Raw genomic sequence first — 19,499 nt, 5'->3', positions numbered from 1 at the left:
GAACTAGCTACGAACATGTCTTTGTAACTGTCACTTCTGTATTCTCCCCTAAATACTGAAGATACCTGAAGTTCTGGGTCAATTTTATTGGAATTCAGTTTGAGTCAAGAGAGCAACTTACCATTTACCTTTTTATCCTCTTGGTCCAATGCCTGGAAGGCCAAAGTGACTTTGTATCCTTTGGACAATCATACCTTTCTTTTCTGTTTTCCATTAAGGGAGTTCAAAGGACATGGACGTCTCTAGGTAGATATTGTCCAACTGAACAACAGAAAACATGATGATTTGCTGTAAGAGAAATCTGCCACAATGCTAACCACAATAGCGGCTTCACTGAAGGCTGCCAGCATTACAGAGACTGGCAGAGCTGTAACTTGGAACCGCATATTCAGTTTCACCAGTTACTCTGCCAAGATACGACATTCAAAGGATGCATTTCCTAGAGCTGTCCTATGGTTCTGCTTTTCTAAGAAGATTTCAAGATCCATTTCCAGGTAACTTTCACTACAAAGGAAATGTATTGCTAAGAACAATCCACCACGTGAACATATCTGTGAAGACGCTGCACTTGAAAGAGAAGGATACTTTTCAGTTATTATAGCTCTTCAATTGTGTTGCTTATTTATAAACTCACTACCCACATTTTTCTTCCTCCCCTTTTCAAAATCTCTCTCAGATACTTCTGAATTGCTAAGAAAAAAAATCTGTGTGCTAGTCATTAACTTTTATTATTTTGTATAATTTGAAAGATTAGACAGAACCACTGAGTACTCCTAAGTCAATGTGCCTGCAATGCAAATTCACAGAGTGTGAATATATAGATGGACAAGCATTCAAAGGATGCTACTCATGTAAAATCATGATATAATATAGCATTCAACAGCTAGTTAGTAGAAAAACCCCATCAGTGAAATGCAAATTGAGAGTTCAAATGACGGTGTGAAATCTTGTTCAGCTCTTCACAAAGCAGAGGTATTTCAGGTTTTTTCGGCTGGTTTCTTGCTGGAGAATTTTAGGAGAACATTTGCAGCATATCTGAGGGAAAACCTCCCAGGCAAACTGCTCACTTCTCTGGGAGGAAATCATACATACCCATTAGGGATAAGGTCCAACTATACCTGTATTATCTCATTTAAGAAAAATGCTTGGAAGATACATTAAATAAATAAAAAAAAACAATGTAAAGAAAACAGCCGTAGAGAAATAGAGAGTTTGTTGTGTAGAAGTGCATAAACTGATGCCTTAGGCATCTCATATTAGACATGAAGCAACTGTTTCAAAGGGAGGTTAGGAAGAAGATCATAAAGCCCTGGACATGTTCACAATACTTTGTTGCAGAGTCAAACTCTGGGCTGAAGAGTAGCTATCCAAAGTTACAGCAAAAGTTTTCGGAAAGAGAGAAATACGGTGATAAAAGGGTAATATACATGGCAACACATCCATCTGTGGGGCAAAAGCAAGATTTAAGGGTAGACAACTGAAGAAGAGAGTATTAAAGTAAAAGGCATAAATAGTTTCCTTTGTTGCATTTTCCAGTGAGCATTTTTTTTCATTGTCATATTTCCTTATCTCTTACCTAACTGACAGAAACATTCAGGAACAGACAACAGATGTAATGAGCTGCAACCTGAAAAGTTGAGTTTCTGTAGTGCACCTCTTCAAGAAATCTACAGCCCAAGAACTACAACCTAGGATGCAGGGTGATACAGCTCTAAGAGTTTTGTCAGAATGAAGGAATGATATGTTTGTTATTCAGTTTGAAAGCCTACACCCATCACTTCCTGTGATGCTGAAATATCCTTCAAGGGCAACTACAGAATTCTGATGACCTTAGCTTACATGTCAAAACTGTGCTTGAAAAGGGATTTTGGAAGCAGTCCTCCATTTCTGACAGGCATGCAAAAATCTAGGCAGAAATAATTACGTATCATTCTCTGAAAAATATATACTTCATGTGCTACACATAGAGAAACTTGTTAATCATTTAAGATGGCTTATGGTCAGACCTATTCTCAGTTTATGAAAATAATATTACAAATTCAATTTCATCTTCTCTCAGCCTAAATTGTTGCAATTGTTAGTGGAACTACTATTTTTTGTGCAAAGGAAGTGATCAAAAGTCAATCAAGATCAAGACAGACTACATCCATGCCAGTAAATTAAACGTGCCAGGAACTACTCTTTGTCGCTGAGGCCAATGATCATGGATCAGCCAGCATCCATGGTATAAAACATGTAGACTGCCTACTGGAAATGAGCTTATGCCCATACAAACTCCTGAACCATTCCTGAGAATTACTGGGGGAAGTACAGGTAGCACGAGAATCCCTACAACCAGCAGACCCTACTACTGTTACATTTATAAATAAAAGTGCAGCCTGTTATGCTGGACCAATAAAAAAATCACAAAAGTAGGCATGATTCTTGACCTAATTAATCTGTAATCCAATTTGAAGTTAACCATAAGTGAGTGTGATAAATAGGAAGAAGAGAGAACTGAACACAGTAATTAAAATATGACAACGTGAATATGCGAGCTGTAAAACATGATGGTCACACACTATGCAAAAGTCTAAATTCTTGTCAGGGAGACAAGAGTGAGAGGAAAGGGTCATTCATCAGCTTTCTTCCACTGATGCAAAATTTTGCAATCACTGACTGGCAAATTTATTTAAAGATCACTGTAAGGTGGACTAACAGGAAAAAGTTTAAGAAAAAGATGAATCCAAGAAGAATACAGCACGCTTCAGGATTCTAACAGAAGAAAGTATAAAGACAGCCAGTGAAGGAGCAGACAAATAAATTGCTATTTCACTCTGACATCACTGGAAAAAGGAGGAATTTGAAATACGTGACATAGAAAGTGACATAGCAAAAGACAAGTGTCAGAAATGAGAAAAAACCCATGAAGGTTAAGGAAAATATTTTTAATTTCATGAGACAGAAAATGAGAAGAATAGAAAGTGGCATGGTCCAAATGATGGAACAGGAAAACGATCTTACTACTTTAGTTGGAAATGTTTGCTCAGTGAGATTATGGTAGTAAATGAGAAAAGAAAAGGGATGACAGTCATGAGCATTTGGAGAGATTTCTCAGGTAACTGGGAAAAGAAGCTAAGGAAGTAAACAGTGTGGATAGCTTAAGGCTGTGAGCGGGTGGCAAGAGTTTGTGACGCCAGGGAAAAGAAACAAGATGGGTGAGGTGAATGAACTGCTTCAAATCAATTAAAAGAGAAAAGGGAGAGAAAAATAGCATAGCAGAAAAGTGTCATTTCTGACCATCTTGTATATGAAGAATCCACAGAGTAAGACCTCCTACAGAAACAGATCTAAGTCATAGATATGAGGCTTAAAAAATGAGTCAGATAATTAGAAATGGGAATGAGAAACAGGAGAGAGAAAAGGAGGCAAAGGCCTGGACAAATGTTAACAGGGAGAGGATAAAGGGAGAAAGATGCTCTAAGAGGGAAAGATCTGAGGTACAAGAAGTGAATATAAATTAACTGGTGAAGAATGCAGATAAAACAGGTGTTAGGCGAGTGGTAGAACTCATAAGCCATTTACCAATAACACAATAAATGAATCAGTAAACAAGTCAACAAAACAGTTATGGAAATTATCATATAGGAGAATAACAAGTTGCACGTGTTAATGCACGTGTCAATAAGGGGGACAAAACAGAGACTTGCTTGGTCAGTCAGTGATAGTCAAAGCAGCTGGACAGCAGCTGAGCACCAGATGTTGGGGCTGCCACTGTAGTCTAACTGTAGTGAAGTCAAGGACCTATATCAATTAACCACAATGCGTTTTGTGTTCCATGTATGACCAGTACGTACCAAAGGCTTATGGACCACATTTGAAGTCAAAGTAAGTGCTGCATATGTAGACAATGTAGTCATCTTCAATATAGGCTGGGAAAACCTCAGGAAGTATTTTAATAAGGTGATCACTGAATTACAAAGGGCAAGTTTAACCATAAATCCTCAGACGAATGCTGTGGCATAAGGTAACTGAATATCATAGGCATGCATCAAGATGAAAAACTCAAATCAAAGAATCATTACCATTTTAAAAGCCGAAAATTAATCTTATAAAAATATAGTTACATATTATAATCTATGTATATACAATTTGAAATTTTTTACAAGCTTAAAGAGAACTACATGAATAAAGACAGCAACCTAGTCCCAGGGGATGATAAGACTGTACATATCCTTCCATTTAGTGTACCATTTTTGAAAAAACGCAGATTTTAGATTAACTTTGGTCATAGAAATGTATCTTGGACAATTAAAATCCATAGAGCAGGTACCTTACCCCCAAAATTTATACTAAGAATGAGCTAAAGAAAATTTGGTTCAGGGACTCAAACATGAGTAGTCAGGGTCTTTTTTGCTAAGCACACATGATGTTCTATTTTTCTTGGTATATTAATAAACAATCTTATCTGTAGGTTTTTTTATTATTTTCTTTATGTTTAAAATAAATCTCTTTTAAAATAGAAACATTATACAAGATTCATCAGCCTGATGTAACAGTTCTACTATTACATGCTAACATTTTAAAGCTTATTACTTTTCCCCAAAATTTGCAGTAGTATTACTAATTAATAGCTATATTTTTTTCCTATCTTTGGTTTCTAACTGCATGATTTTTTCAAAGCATGTTTACAGCAGAAGTAAATTTGTAACTAAATACTAATTGACTCTGTAGTTCTGCATAATAATAATCCCTACATTAGACAAATGCACATTTTCCTTTGAACAAAATCTGTAAATATATTACTGAGATTATTTAATACACTTAGTAAATTGCTATCAGGTAATGTACGTAAGACTGTAGAAACTTCTTTTTCAAATGGAGCTTAACTAAAATGACAGCCAATGTACTTTTTTTTGAAAGAAAATATGTAACTCAGTTTATAATAAAGTGATCAGATTTTTGTGGCAATTTTCCTTGCATTTCTTTAAAGTATTCTTTTAAACAAATAATTTTATAATTAATTTCTAAAACTATTATGACTAAAATTTGGAGATGACTAGTATTTTGGAGATGATTAATCAATACTTATAATAAGTCATAAGAGCAATTTCAAAGACAAATACTGTATATGTGTTAATCAGCCATGAGGCAAAAATTATAGATTTAGATGAATAAACAATTTTCACTGGATCATTTTTCAAATAATTTGAGAGCATACAAACAGAACATTTTCAAATAACTTACTAATTTAAAAACCTGCTACAAAACATAAAAGTAAACTCCTTTTCTAAGTAGTCTCAGTCAATAGTAGAACTAATTGAAAACCTATAAATTTAGTACAGTGCAGCATGTAGTCTCTATCTTGCTCTGCCTATACATCAATAGGTCATTCTCAGTTAATTAAGTGAAGGCATAATCAGCTTAATTTATGTAGTTCAGGGCAGTTAATGATATCTTAGTACAGTACCTGAACATTTGGCCTGCCCATATAACTAGCTGGATATACCCAGTTCATTCTGTAGCTCTTCAACTTCAGTGCTCCATTTTTTATCTCAGATTTCACTTTACACAGCTTAGTCTGGAGCCACTAAGTCTAATTTCCTGAGGCTAGAGCTGAAATAAAACCAGAACAAATTAACAGGTTAACAAAGCAATATGATTGGATTGTAGTCTGTGATAGTATTTTATGCAGAAAAATCATAAAAGAAGGTGATAGTTCCAAATTAACTACTTGTATCTTTAAGTATGTAATATTTTTAAATAGTGTAATAACAACACACAAAGGAATAATAATAGACAAAGAGATAGGACTGAAAAGCATATTATTTTTCCCATAAATCATGTAGTTAAAAAAGGCCATAAAAAGCCAGAATTTTACAGAACACACTTACAACATATAGTGTGGTACCTCAATAAGAAGATCATCTTTTTTTCTGTCGCAGAGGAAGTGTTTCCTTCTGCTGTGACTGTAGCCCATCTTCTCTTTTCTGAAGCTGCAGGTTTACACACAAAGACAAACCACAATGTCAACCAATTGGACCTCACTTAAGGAACCAAGGAGATCGATTTGTAAAGCAAAGGATGAACAGGACCCCATTTCTGAAGTACGTTGCTCAAACTGCTCTTTCATTAAAAGATGCTCTCTCTTATTGATTTTGGCTTAAGTAATGAGAAAGCTTATCCAAAAATCTTTAGCATTTGGGCTCAAGTTAAGGAAATCAATAGAGTCATTTCCCATTTGAACTGCATATGTGAGTTTTATGTACGAGAGACAAGACAAAGCCCAAATCGGATAAATCGATAACATTGTCAATAGAACATGAAGCTGACAAATAGCATTTTGAAGCAATTAAAGAGCGCTGTAAACATAGAGAAGCTAATCAATTACAGTGTTCTGCTATTAACAGTTTTTAATTTATACAAACATTATTAGGAATCCCAGGAAATGAAGATAACAAAACATGTTTCTTGCTACTGTTTAGGGATTATGACAGTAAAGCTTTTCTTGTCTCCATATGTAAATCTGCCGATGCTCACAGGAAGAAAAGGAAATAATCATTGAATTCCTATACTATCATGCCTACATGTGTAATAAACACAGTGGTCACAGTCCCTGACTGCATTTTTTCACCCAATCTGGAGTACAAGGACAACTGAATTATGCACGTATCCAGTAGTACAAGGCATAGAATCATAGAAATGTTGATTACAAGGGATGTCTAGAGGTCATCTAGTTGAACATCTCACTCAAAGTAGGAACACAACCAATACTAGATTGGGTCAGCTTTGGTTTTGTCTAGACAAGTTTCAAAACACCCCAAGGATGGAAATTCCATCACCCAGCTTCATAAACTGTTCCAGTGCTGCATGACCCTCCTGGTGAAGCACTTTTTCTAATATCCATGCTGAAGCTGAAACTTGTGGCTTTTGCCTTTTATTATACCAAATGCCATTACTAAGAACAGTTAGCTCCATCACCCTTGTTGTTTACCTTCAAATTTCACTGCTATTAAATGTCTCTTTAGCCTTTCTTTTGCCAAGCTAAGCCACCTCTCATTGAAGATCATGTGCTCCAGGTCTCTAACCACATTATACTTTTGATAGCCCTCTTTAGGACCCTTTCCAGTTTTTCAACATCTTTCTTGAACTGTACGGCCAATATGAACAAAATACTCCAGTTACAGCCCCCTCAGTGTGAAGTATAAAGGAATAATAACTTCCTTTGATATATTCTCCACACTCCTTCCAATGTAGCCCAGTTTGCCTTATTTGTGATGATAGCATTCCGTTCATACTCAGCTTGCAATCCATTATAACCTCTCCTTTCAGCAGAGCTGCTACTACAGGCTGTACTGATGCACTTGGTTATTCTGTCTGAAGTGCAGGACTTTGCACTTCTCCTTTTAAACTTTATTAGGTTTCTGTTGCCCCAACCCCTAAGTTTGTCAACATTTTTCTGTCCAGCATGTCACTTAATGTTCCCTTCCCAATTTAGCCTCATGTGCAAATTTGCTGAGGGTCCATTCTATCTCGTCACTCTGATCATTGATGAAAATAACTGAATAAGAAAGACTGCAGTATTGACTGGTTGTCATCTAGAAGCTGAGCCATTAATTACTATCCTCCGAGTCCAAACGCCTGCTCATTTTTCAGTCCATCTACCAACCCATTCATCCAACACATTCATCTCAGCTTATAAATAAAAATACTGTTGAAAAGGATGTTAAAAATCTTGCTAAAGTTGAGTTATATTACGTTACAGGCTCTCTGGCCCACATAACCAATCATTCCAACATAGAAGGCAATGAGATTAGTAATCATGATGCCCATGCTGACTGTTCAGGTGCAACAAGTGCATGTGCATAACTCAACACGTGCAACCCTTCCTCATAACATAATTCTCAAAATCCAAAGACACATATTAAACTTGAAGATAACTTAGCCAAAAAATATTGAGCCTCATCAGCAATAAGAGCAGTATTTAAAGAAATGAGAGCTCTTGAAATGACCATATGTACACTAACATAAAGCTTGCACTTACACTTTGTTACTTGAAAACAGCCTTCTTTTCCTTTTCCTACTCACATAGGATGAATTCATATTCTACAATTGCTCATGCCCAGCATATAGCTATATAAAGTAACAGCATTTCTATTCCTGTTCATCTAAAAAAATGTACTTATAGAAACATCAAAGAGCTTTGAAAGAGAAAAGCAGCCAGAAAACTTGTACCTTTTGACCCAAAATCTCAAACATTTTTCTTTACAGGTATGTAACTTCTCTTTCTTCTATTGATAGTCCAAATGTACATTCACACTTCAGATAACTCCAAGAAAATGCTTTATCAACTACCTAGCGGGGCAGTGTTGAAGAACTTACAGCAATCAGCAAATGTAGAAACATACTGGCCCTCAGCAACCCAAAATAATATTGCATTTGGTGATGGTATGACAGAAAATGAAGAAAAATTTTCCCAACAGTGCCAGTAATATTGCCTGACCTCTGGTGGATTATGCCCTGATTTTATTAGGGGATCCATTTCAGCAGTTTCATAGCAAAACTCAGTTCACGCCACTATCCATTTGGACAGCCATTGAGTAGAAATGGCTAAATTTGGAAAATGAACAGCATAGGAAATTTCCTGATGTCTGTGGACCTGTGAATATCAACAATGTTCTTGACTTTGAACATATGAAAGGTAAATGCTTATTTCAGAAGTCTCAAGTTCAGGAAGGAAAACTGGAAGTTTAATTTAACCATTACAGACAAAAAGAGAGAAATTTTGGCATATTAGAAGTGAGATTCTCCCTCTGAAAACCAGATGCAAGAAGGGTCATCCTTCATATAGTTGAATTTGTCCTCCTCTTAGCACCAGTAATGGCAAGATGAAAGCAGCTTTCATAGCTAAAGGAAGAAATAAACAGGTACTTAATATTTCAAAACAAGACTCATTAATATATATAGTTCTAATTTTAAATCCCACAGGACCGTAGGGTCTTTAAAGGCTGATAATTTTAAAATACTCCTTCAGAAATGTCTGAACTGCAGGCTGAGAGAAAAGCAGAAGCCTGACCAATAGAAGAGTGGTAGATTAAAACAGACCTTGAGTGGACCTTAAAAGAGTTGAGTGAGAATGGACTCTTATCAGTTTAGGCAGATGACTCAAAATTGTGGGAACCTAAAGGGAAAAAGTAAGTCAGAAGAGCACACAAAGCTGTGAACTGATCTGCAAGAAACTTGTTTCTATTATTGTTAGCATAGAAGACTACGTTCTCATCTGTCTTGTGCAGGAGATGCACCTTTTAATTGTAGTTGTTGGCCAAAAGGTCAATTGAGCAACTGCATTTGGCAGAACAGAACATTTCTACAAGCAAAGAAGCTCTAATAACTATTGACTCTTCAGTCACTTCAACAAACTCTGTGATCTGCAAAGACATACAACTTGACTTTGAACATTCAACTTCACACCTAGATGCTTAAAAAGAACCTTAGCCTTCTACAGAGGTGTGTGTACAGTGAGTACTACTCTGTTAATCTCTTTATTGACCACTCATTTGGATAGGCATCAAGGGACATCTTTATATGTCAGTGTTCACGGGTAATTATTGTTAATGTCTTGTTGAAAACTAACAGCATAAAGGAAGACTAAAATGAAAGACCTTGAAATGATAATGATCCCTGCTGAGAACAACTGAATATATGAAAAAAGACACTTTAGAGACCAAGAGCTGTAAAACAGTTTTCAATATTTCATAGGGGTTTTTTCTGTATTTTTTATTCTTTCACTTTTCTCTTTACTGTTTTTATATTCTAATTTTATATCCTATGTTAGTTTTTATTCTCAATAGAAAGAATTTTGGTTAGTTTTAACTTCTTGACCATGAACTGGAAGATATAAAGTTTTAGCTTTCTTATATCCAAAATGGTTTGCTAACTTCTTTCTCCTCTGATATCAAAATACAGTCACTGAAGAAGACTCTTATGAGGTGTATAGGTTTAAATTCTCCAAAGGTTTATAAATGTAGGAATCATCAGTGGCCTCCACCACTAGTATAAGTAAGGTATGTATAATGCAGTCTCCTTTCTTACAGAAAACAGAAAGATGTCTACAGTGGCACAACATCCTGAACATACCATCAATGGGTATTGCAAAAATTAAAGCAGTTTTCTAATGTTTAGTGATGGGATGGAAATGTAACATCAACAGCTAAAGCTACAACAGAAAAAAACAACTGCAAATGAAAAAGAATTTTGGCTACTCCTGAATTTTCTTGCCTTAAGAGCAGGGCAGCCCCTCTGCCACCCTGCAAATGAAAAGACTGTGGTCTTAGCTGAGGATGAATACATTTTATTGGATAGGCTTCAAAGGTACTTTCTCTTTATACACATTTCTCTAGCCTAAAATGAGCTTAAGATGCCTGTATTTCATGCTGGTCTCTATAAATCGGAAAAATAACTAGCACTGAACTGATATTAGATCACAAACAATCAACAAGGAAATAGCATAGACTGGGTTATGCCTTCTTACTGAAGGCACATGGCCTTCTTGCACATCACAGTGAATAAAACAGGTGGCAAAAATAAGCCCTAAAGAGAAGGACATAAAATACATTGTTCATCATTATATTCCGGGATTCCTCAAAAAAAAAAAAAAAAAAAAAAAAGAAAGAATTTGGCTTAGCTTTTTTTCCCATCAGAACTTAAAAATACAATTCACCAGAATATAACAATCCATGGATGACACTGATTTTTTCTGTTTTCCTAACAGCTCTAAAATATGAAAAACTTAAAGATGATCAGCCATCCATGCAATTCCCACTGCATGCATGACACAACCAAACTGAAAGACTGAAAAGTTAGGAGATATTTGTGAAAGTATCCTTTCTCGATACACTTTCATAAGGGAGATACTGTACAAGACCAGACAATGGTAAGTAAAATTACTTATGTCAAGAAATATTGATATTTTAAAAATTAATTACTATCATCAGCTTCCAGTTTTTCAGCGAGGCTTTCTTGATCCCGTGAATGTCTTCTTTTAATCTGTCTTCAACTCCTTACCAGATATCTTCTACTATCTCAAAACAAACTGAGAATACAACTCTAATCTCTGACTGGTGTAGTTAACTACTTCAGTTAGCATAGTTAAGTTCTTCCTTGAGTCTTCTCAGGACAGAGAACGAGAACAAAATGAGGCGTTTACAGAAAACAGAACAAAATAAGGAGTTTACAAAATCATGTAGGTACACCTCATTACAAATCCAGCCAAGTCCAGGAGGAAACACTGGTCCTCTTAAGACAGAGAAGCAGAATTCACTTCTGTCACAGAGCCTGGTTTTCTTGAGCATGTAATTAATTGTTTTATGCCTTTCTTCCTTATCAATAAATTCCTGACAAGATTTCCCTAGATGAGAGAGCTCTTGTGTAACAGTATCCATGAATACCTGGAAAGCACTCAGATAAAATAAGAACTTTATAGTCTGCTTTTTTGAAAATTTAGTGCACAGTATATCAATTCTGAGTCCTCACATTAAGATTTCTGTAATGGTAGAATTTTACAGAAGTTTGCATCAGTATGCAATTTTCTCTTCCTTTTCTAGTATAGTCTACAGAATTTGAAGGATTAAGTGTGATTAAGCTTGTTAGAAAACTTCTGGAAGACAAACAGCTGAAGACAGGAATTTATGCTCCATTTGAAATTACCAGAAGTCTCAGAGAAACCCTGAATTTAACATTTTAGTCTTATCTCAGAAGCTGACAAAAGACTTTTTCTGATTTCTTTAGGTTTCTTGGCTACCTTGTTTAAAACAGAAAAAAGCTGTTGTATTGTATTGTATATTTCACAATATAAGTTAATTGGCTCAGAAAAAACGCATTCTCCAAAACAGCTTGCCAGTTTAAGTCTGACGCTCTAACTGTTAGCAAAGGGAGAACTCCAGGGATTGGGAGTTGAATACTTATATGCTGCTGCTAAATGAAGCAGTTGTGCTTGAGAAGCCTCTGCCTGAATGCAATTCATTTTACAACATCATCTGGGGACAAAGCATAGTTTAAGATGTAAACTGAAATGGCATCTTCTGGTAATGCAGAAATACCCCTCAGCTGACTTGAAGAAAGAAATGAAGCTGAAAACTGCTCTAGTATAAAACAATTGATCATTTTGGTTTTGGTAGGAGTAGTCTTACAAATGCTTCTTAGGCTGAAAGTCATTCTGTGTATGGGAATGCAGTAAGCGTGTCACTAAGGGTAACCATATCTGAACTGCTTAAGGACACAATGCCAGCAATGCAATTCAAATAAACTTTTTCTAAGAAAGGAACATGGATTCAAAAGATGAGCTGTAAATCCAGGTGTGCTTTCCAAAATCTATATATTCTTGAATGTACAGATACGCAGATTGAAACAAATATCAGAAAAAGCAAACAGCTCAAGTATATGAAACATGTATCCTAGTTCAGCCTCTGCTGTTCATTAATACATTTTTATTTTCTGCATTTTGCTGCTAATATAGGAGTGAATCCCAAAATACAAACCAGCTTAACTAACATGAAATGAAATAGGACCTAGTTTACATATTGGTTTCAATATTTGTAACTGGACCCGTCTACAAAAGGGATCCTGATCCATTACTGATTAACTCTAAACTTCAGAAAAACTCTGTTTATAAGCCAGGAAAAGATGTTAAATGAATCAACAGTAAGTTATCAATATCAATATTAATAGCATAAAAGCTAAGGATAAATAAACAGAAGTCAAAAGAATAAGACACAAACATGAGGACTTGTGTACTTTTTTGTATAGAAGTAAAAATGATTTTTTTTTTGTAAGCAGGAAAGGGCAAAGTCCACAAACACAGAAAAAGCCCACAATGAAACTGACTAAATAAATAACTATGTCAATAAATAAAACCTTTAAAAGTTCAATTCTACTACATCCAGGGATTTTGATCTTTGCTTTTGATGAGCTTTTCACTGACGGTTTTTCTTCATGTTTATGAACGAATACAAGGGGACTTGTGAAAGTGAATATAAAGGTGAGCACTAAGGGCAACCAAAGCATTTGGTGTAGAAATAATATGATGAAAAGCAAGGTTACCTGGGATGCAAAATAAGCACTAATAAAACAAGAGGTGGAAGACAAGGATAGAAAAAGAACTGGCACTCACAGACTCAAAGACAGATATGTAAACACAGAGATTTGGGGGGAATTTAGAAGGTAAAAGATACACCTAAGGAAAACTGACATTTAGGGTGAAGGTGTGGAAAAGTTGGACAAAGAAGGGATACAAAGTAGGTAGAAAGTGTCAGCGGAAAAGGTACTTGAGTGGGGATATACTATATCTCAGCCATTCAAGGGTCTATGTGAAGCTCCATTTTCTTTAGGTTACAGTTTGCTTCCTTTCTCCTTCAATTATAAACTCATCTCTTCTTTACATCCATACTTGACAGACAAGCCCCTTCCCTACTGTTATTTTATAATCCACTTCTCTTTCTAAATTTACGGCTTCAAATTGCTTCCATCTGAAGTTTGCTAAGATAGTTTCTCTCTTGAAGATAAAATCATAATTTGGATTATAAAATTTAGAGAAAAGCAAAGTCAACTGCACAGTTCTCTAAGTGGAATTAGGTACTTGTATGTAGCTTACTCATTACCTGATTCAGCTCCTGTAGCTAGGAACTTAAGCAGAAGGACCCTTTGCATCACATTACTGTTATGTCACATGACCAGGTTGTGCTAACAGAGGAGAGTTGGAAGGATACAGACTCCTTCATCTACCTACTAAATCTGTGCCGGCAAAACAATACGTTCCTACTCTGTCCATATATAACAGAGTCATCTTTGGAAATGCAAAATCTACATTTAAATAGACCTTGATTTTATATTTAGATTTAAATACTTTTCTAGAATTTTATCTTCTCAACTTAAGCAACCCTCCTCCCCCAAATTATGCAACTAATTTATGTATTTAAATAATTTATTGCACAGATTACTCTTATTTTAGTTATAGTTAAGCTTTTTCTATTAAAAATATTTCAGAGGCTTAATCTTTTAGGCATTTTAAACTGCATCAAGTTAATTCTTCACATATAGGTCATCAGAGTATAATATGAATATACTACTAATGCATTAATAGCTAAAATAAGTTTTTGTTTACACAGTACAAGAAAAACCGAATCAGTGCTGCTCAATTATTTTCTTTATAGCCTTCGGAATTATAAAACACATCCTATTTATAAAATTTCTTTTTGCAGAATTCAGTGTTCATGCCTTTCTGTATTTTTAAATACAATTCTTTCAAAAACTTGGTTAGCTGCACCACTTAAACATGAGTTTGGCAGCAATGTTGGTGTCACAGAGATTACATGCTTGGACTTCAAGGAAGTCAATGAGATGACTGCAGAGCTCACTGTACAATAGCCTTCACTAGCTAATCCATAATGCAGCACTGTCAAATTATGAACATGCACCTGCAGCTTTCCAAGGAAGAGAATTCAAAATGAGAAATGGTCTGGAACATTCTTTTTTTTTTTTTTTTTTTTTAAAAAAAGCCTTCTTCATAATGAAAACAACAATGACATTCACAAAGAAAGACCCTTATGATAAGTATTAGATGTTGTTATAGAATGCAACATCTATCCACTAAATACACTTTATAAAGTGCATACACATTTAACTGAAAATACTTATTCAGAAGTCTTTGCCAAATCTTTGGAAGCTGTATGAAGTATTACCATTATATGTACTGCCAATTCAGGAGATCTGTAGTAAAAAAACCCTGCAATCAGAGAAAAACACATAGATCAGAAAAAGACAGAAGGATTATGAGAAAGAAAGTGCCTTTAGAAAATTAACACTTCCCAAAAGTTTTGACTTTTGAGGGTATTACTGTATTCAAGTTTCATCTTCCCCTAAATATAGGTGATGACGTCTTACTTTAAATATATTACTATTAAATGGCTGCAACCGTCTTCTTCCCATGTTCAGTGCTGCATATATAACTCAAGAGACACAGGAGATCTGCCATAGCTGTAGCACTTTTAATGGGTTGCATGTGATCCTTAGTGTACAAAGATTCTTCTTTCTCTTCCCTTTCTCTCTCCACATGGCCATGAATTCCAGTTATGTAGCTGTAAGAAGAAGGGAGGATTTATCTCCAGTTTAACATGCTATTTTTGTTCATTTATGTTTTTATGTTTGTTGCTTGCTTTGATTTGTGCTTATACTCTCTCCTGCTGAACAAAGGTTACTGCCTGTTGCTGTGTTTTGTTTCTTTTCCACCAGCACATAGTTTGTACGCACTTAAGTATTAAATATAATTACATTATCAAAAAGAGTCTTACTGAGAAAACTCCCTCCACATTCAGTTAGTAATTTCTATAGTGCATATACCCCTACTACCTAGATGCTATTTACAGTTTCAAAGTTGTTGCGGTTTAACCCCAGCCAGCAACTAAGCCCCACGCAGCCGCTCGCTCACTCCTCCCCACCCAGTGGGATGGGGGAGGGAATCGGAAGGTAAAAGTGAGAAAACTTGTGGGCTGAGATAAAGACAGTTTAATAGGTAAAGCAAAAGCTGTGTGCGCAAGCAAAGCAAAACAAGGAATTCATTCACCACTTCCCATGGGCAGGCAGGTGTTCAGCCATCTCCCGGAAAGCAGGGCTCCATCATGCGTAACGGTGACTTGGGAAGACAAACGCCATCACTCCGAATGTCCCCCCTTCCTTCTTCTTCCCCCAGCTGTATATGCTGAGCATGATGTCATATGGTCTGGAATATGCCTTTGGTCAGTTGGGGTCAGCTGTCCCAGCTGTGTCGCCTCCCAACTCCTTGTGCCCCCCCAGCCTCCTCGCTGGTGGGGTGGGGTGAGGAGCAGAAAAGGCCTTGCTGCTGTGTAAGCACTGCTCAGCAGTAAGGAAAACATCCCTGTGTTATCAACACTGTTTTCAGCAAAATTCCAAAACATAGCCCCCTACTAGCTTCTATGAAGAAAATTAACTTTATCCCAGCCAAAAGCAGCACAAAAGTATTAATTGGACAAAAGCAATCCACAAAAAGATATTTTGTCAGATCAAAAAGTCACAGCTTCCACCAATAAATACATGGATGGTGAAACTGTGAAGTAAACAATAAGATATCCTAAAAATTAAACTAAAGCCATATTCTCTTCATAGTATTTAAAGAGAAGCAAAATCCTAGAAATGGCAGAAAAGGAAGATAAGTTCCAAAAAAGGTAGTCCTTTGAGACCAATATGTATTTTAATAGCCTCACAAATGTTTAATGGTTGAGAATCTCTTTTATGAAAACAGATATAGTTCTGAATATTATCAGTTGTATTTGGGATTGCTTCCAAATGCAAAAATAGAATCTACAGGTAATAATGTGTAATGCATCACACTGCTGCCAGTCATTTTTGGTGCAAAGTGAACATCCCCTTCCAATACATGAGGCTTCACCTTCATATATTCTTCTAAATGATTCAGTGGCCAAAAAAAAAAAAAAATCACTGAAATCTTATCTACTTAGTATCACCACCTTTTCAGTTTAATACAGATACCTAAATTGCTTACTTAGACAACTGCTATATAAAGAGGAAAACAAGAGTGCTCAGTGACTTTGATGTTTTTTTAGCATTATAGTTAATCTGACCTCTAATACTTTTGATAATTGAAAGTGAAGGAGAGTGGAATCAAAATGCAAAATCTCACTAAACAAAGTATACTTAAATTTTATTGTTAATTTAATAAATATAAATATATTTTGCCATACTCGGTTGTTCAGTTGGAAGCCTGACATCTGAATCAAATTCAGCACTAATTCAAATATTTAATTGCCCTGGTCCATAATGATTAGAAAACCATTTTTTTCTTAGTCTTGTGTCAATCAGATGGACTATTTAAACATCTTGGGTAGGTGCAGTTCAAAGAAACAAAGACAGGAGAAAAGCCCTGTTATATATTGAATGAAGAAATGAGAATATCTCCAGAAGATTTCCAGGACGTAATTAGATGCCCATAGTAGCCATTGTAAATGTCTAATACCTTCAGTAAGCAAAGGAGCCTGAAAACGGAGACAAAAATTAAAAATCTTGATATTCTAGAGCATTAAAACATGGGTTAACTTTCTGAAGGTTCACTATGCCTGCTTTATTGAGCTCATTTTTTCTGGCAAATTTTTAATTTCTCTTTAAAAACCTATTACAAATTTCTCTTTAAATCAATCTTGAGTAAACAACAGATGTAACCTATGCGTTTCTGACCACCAGAGGGATTTCCATGTTTTACACATTCATTCCCATTGTAGTTGTAACACAATACTAAGCCATCTAGCCTATGTTTTTCTGATCGTGAAATATAACTTCACTTATCAGTTGCCAATGGCCATGAGATAGATCAAAAATTTGGCATTTCTTAGTCTGTGTATTTTTAGTTTCTGGTTTTTGAGTCTCTATGCACCATTCAAAACCTAATATTGCTTGTCAGTCATTTGGTAATCTGACAACAGTCCCAGTAGTGTAACGATCTGGCCATCATACAACTGGCAGTCTAACTGGCTCTCCTTTATAAAGTACGGGAACTTTGTGTGATGTGTCCTACAAGCAAATGGAAGAGTTTTCACCAGTGAGTACATGCCCCACAGTTTTCAATGTTTGCTCCATAACATTCCAGGGGAGCTGGAGGATGCACTTCAGGATCATTTGCTGTTTCTCTGTGCACAGCAACAAGGCCGCCTTTGATTTCTGCCACTTTGCAGAGCTAAGTAGTGGCTCTAGCAGCCTGCCACTAACAATCAATTGAATAGAAGTGCTCTGACATGATGCTCAGTTGGGACCACCATTCACAGCAGCATACTCAACTTCAGCTGAGCCTGGTATCTTAAAGTACTTATTTAGCTACTTTTAATAAAGAACAGAAGATAAGAAGTCTTTTATTTCCTGCCAAGAGGCTTGCTGGGTCTAGTGATGAAGGGTGGAATCAGGTTAGGTTCAAGAATTTCACCTTCCCTGTGTGCTGTGTCTTATCAAGATGTCCACAGGTTCTCCATGATTTGGCTCACTAACTCAATTAGTAGCCCTTAGACAAATGTTTTCAGCTCTGAATAATTTCTTTAGCATGAGGTAGATCTTGCCTTGAATCTTTTCCCACACATATTCACTCCTGTCTTTTGTTGGTCTGGTAAGATCAGCAAACGAATGTCTTAAGAAAGTCTGCACCTACTAATTATTAAAAAGAGAAAAAAAGAGAGAAAAAAAGAAAATCCAGTGAACCCTGATATTCTGGAATTAAAAGCAGGCAATAATAAGTTTCCAATCTTTTTTTTCTTTCCCTTTTTTATTTTTTTTTTTAAATGGGAAAGTAGACACAAGGTCAGGTGATATATTGTATCCTCTATTAGAGATCCCTCATAATCATAGACACTTCAGGGATTTATTAAGAACACAGCTCTAAACTTTTCTTAGGTTGGTATATATTTCAAGCGTAAATTAAGAAGATCAAAACCACACTGAAATTTTGGTATACTACCACCCAATATGCTTGAATGTGTTGAAAAAACCCATTCTTTCGCAACACTTTTAATAGATAGTTGTGTTCATTGTGTTAAAAGCTATAGTTAAAAGTATCACCCTCTTTTATTCTCCGTATTTTGAAAGGTACTTTTTCTGCAGATTCAACAATAGCAGCCTGTATCAAATTAATATTGTTTCTATGCTGTATGTGAGAGTTCAAGCACTGCTTTAAATGCATAGAGTTCTCCACAAAAACGAGATTAGCAGTTTCAGCACTGCAATGTAACAGTATTATGAAATTATTATAGAAATCAATAACGCTTTCATTTCCAGAACTAATCTGACAGTAGGATCTTGTTTATAAAGATATTAAACAAATGCATTATTCACATTTTGTAATGATTTTCAAGAAAAAGGACATTTTTTTAATTATCACATGGAAGTGGTGTAATAAATGAGTGTAATTTTTATTAACAGGAGTTAATTTACATAAAACAAATGCTCATTGAATTATTAAGTATGATAATATCTACATGCCTAGTCCTGTTTGTCATATTTTGTGCCTTTTGGCGACATCAGAATTATAACAACCTGATTTATGCACTAAATTTAATGCATAATATGACAACATACCGATAGGTATGCCTTATAATGTATAATTTAAACATGATTGCTATATATTTCACCCATATTTTCTTGGCTTTACAAAGATTTCTCATGCATCTAGAAATCTCAATTGTAATGCAGGTTGCCAGATATGAATGTCTGTTTGAATTAATGAACATTTTTATAAAAATACTCTGACTATGAATGTTTTAAAAACCTTGTCATAACATTCACCAAACTTACACATGACAGCTAGCATGTGTTACTGCATTTTCATCTTAAATATTTGATGACTGCCTCTTTAAATCCAAGATTCATAACCCAAAGGGTTTCATTTTCTTACAGCATATGTAATTCAAGAGACATTTATTAGTATAGTTCTCATTTTATGCATCAACAAAATA

The 19,499-nt window shown here is 35.5% G+C and overlaps 2 long non-coding RNA genes across 3 annotated transcripts in view; both read right to left on the bottom strand.

The window, feature by feature from the left end:
* Nucleotides 1-131: 131 nt before the first annotated feature.
* Nucleotides 132-15,354, bottom strand: LOC128142185 (uncharacterized). Of its 2 annotated transcripts, XR_008235292.1 has the most exons (4): nt 14,917-15,354; nt 5,891-5,975; nt 5,450-5,595; nt 132-261 (listed from the first exon to the last, which is right to left on the bottom strand). It is a non-coding gene; the product is annotated as an uncharacterized LOC128142185 (long non-coding RNA). The 2 variants fall into 2 exon arrangements; XR_008235291.1 differs by lacking the exon at nt 132-261 and having other exon boundaries at nt 5,181-5,595.
* Nucleotides 15,355-16,688: 1,334 nt separating this feature from the next.
* Nucleotides 16,689-19,499, bottom strand: part of LOC128142453 (uncharacterized) — a 45,252-nt gene continuing 42,441 nt past the window's right edge. Inside the window, exon 2 of the long non-coding RNA XR_008235404.1 lies at nt 16,689-18,198. This is a non-coding gene — a long non-coding RNA (uncharacterized LOC128142453). The remainder of the gene's footprint in view (nt 18,199-19,499) is intronic.

This window comes from Harpia harpyja, chromosome 5, assembly GCF_026419915.1.
Source record: "Harpia harpyja isolate bHarHar1 chromosome 5, bHarHar1 primary haplotype, whole genome shotgun sequence".
NCBI classification, from domain to species: Eukaryota; Metazoa; Chordata; class Aves; order Accipitriformes; family Accipitridae; genus Harpia; species Harpia harpyja.
Note: the sequence above shows the minus strand (reverse complement) of the source record. Positions and strands in the feature narration are given on the sequence as shown.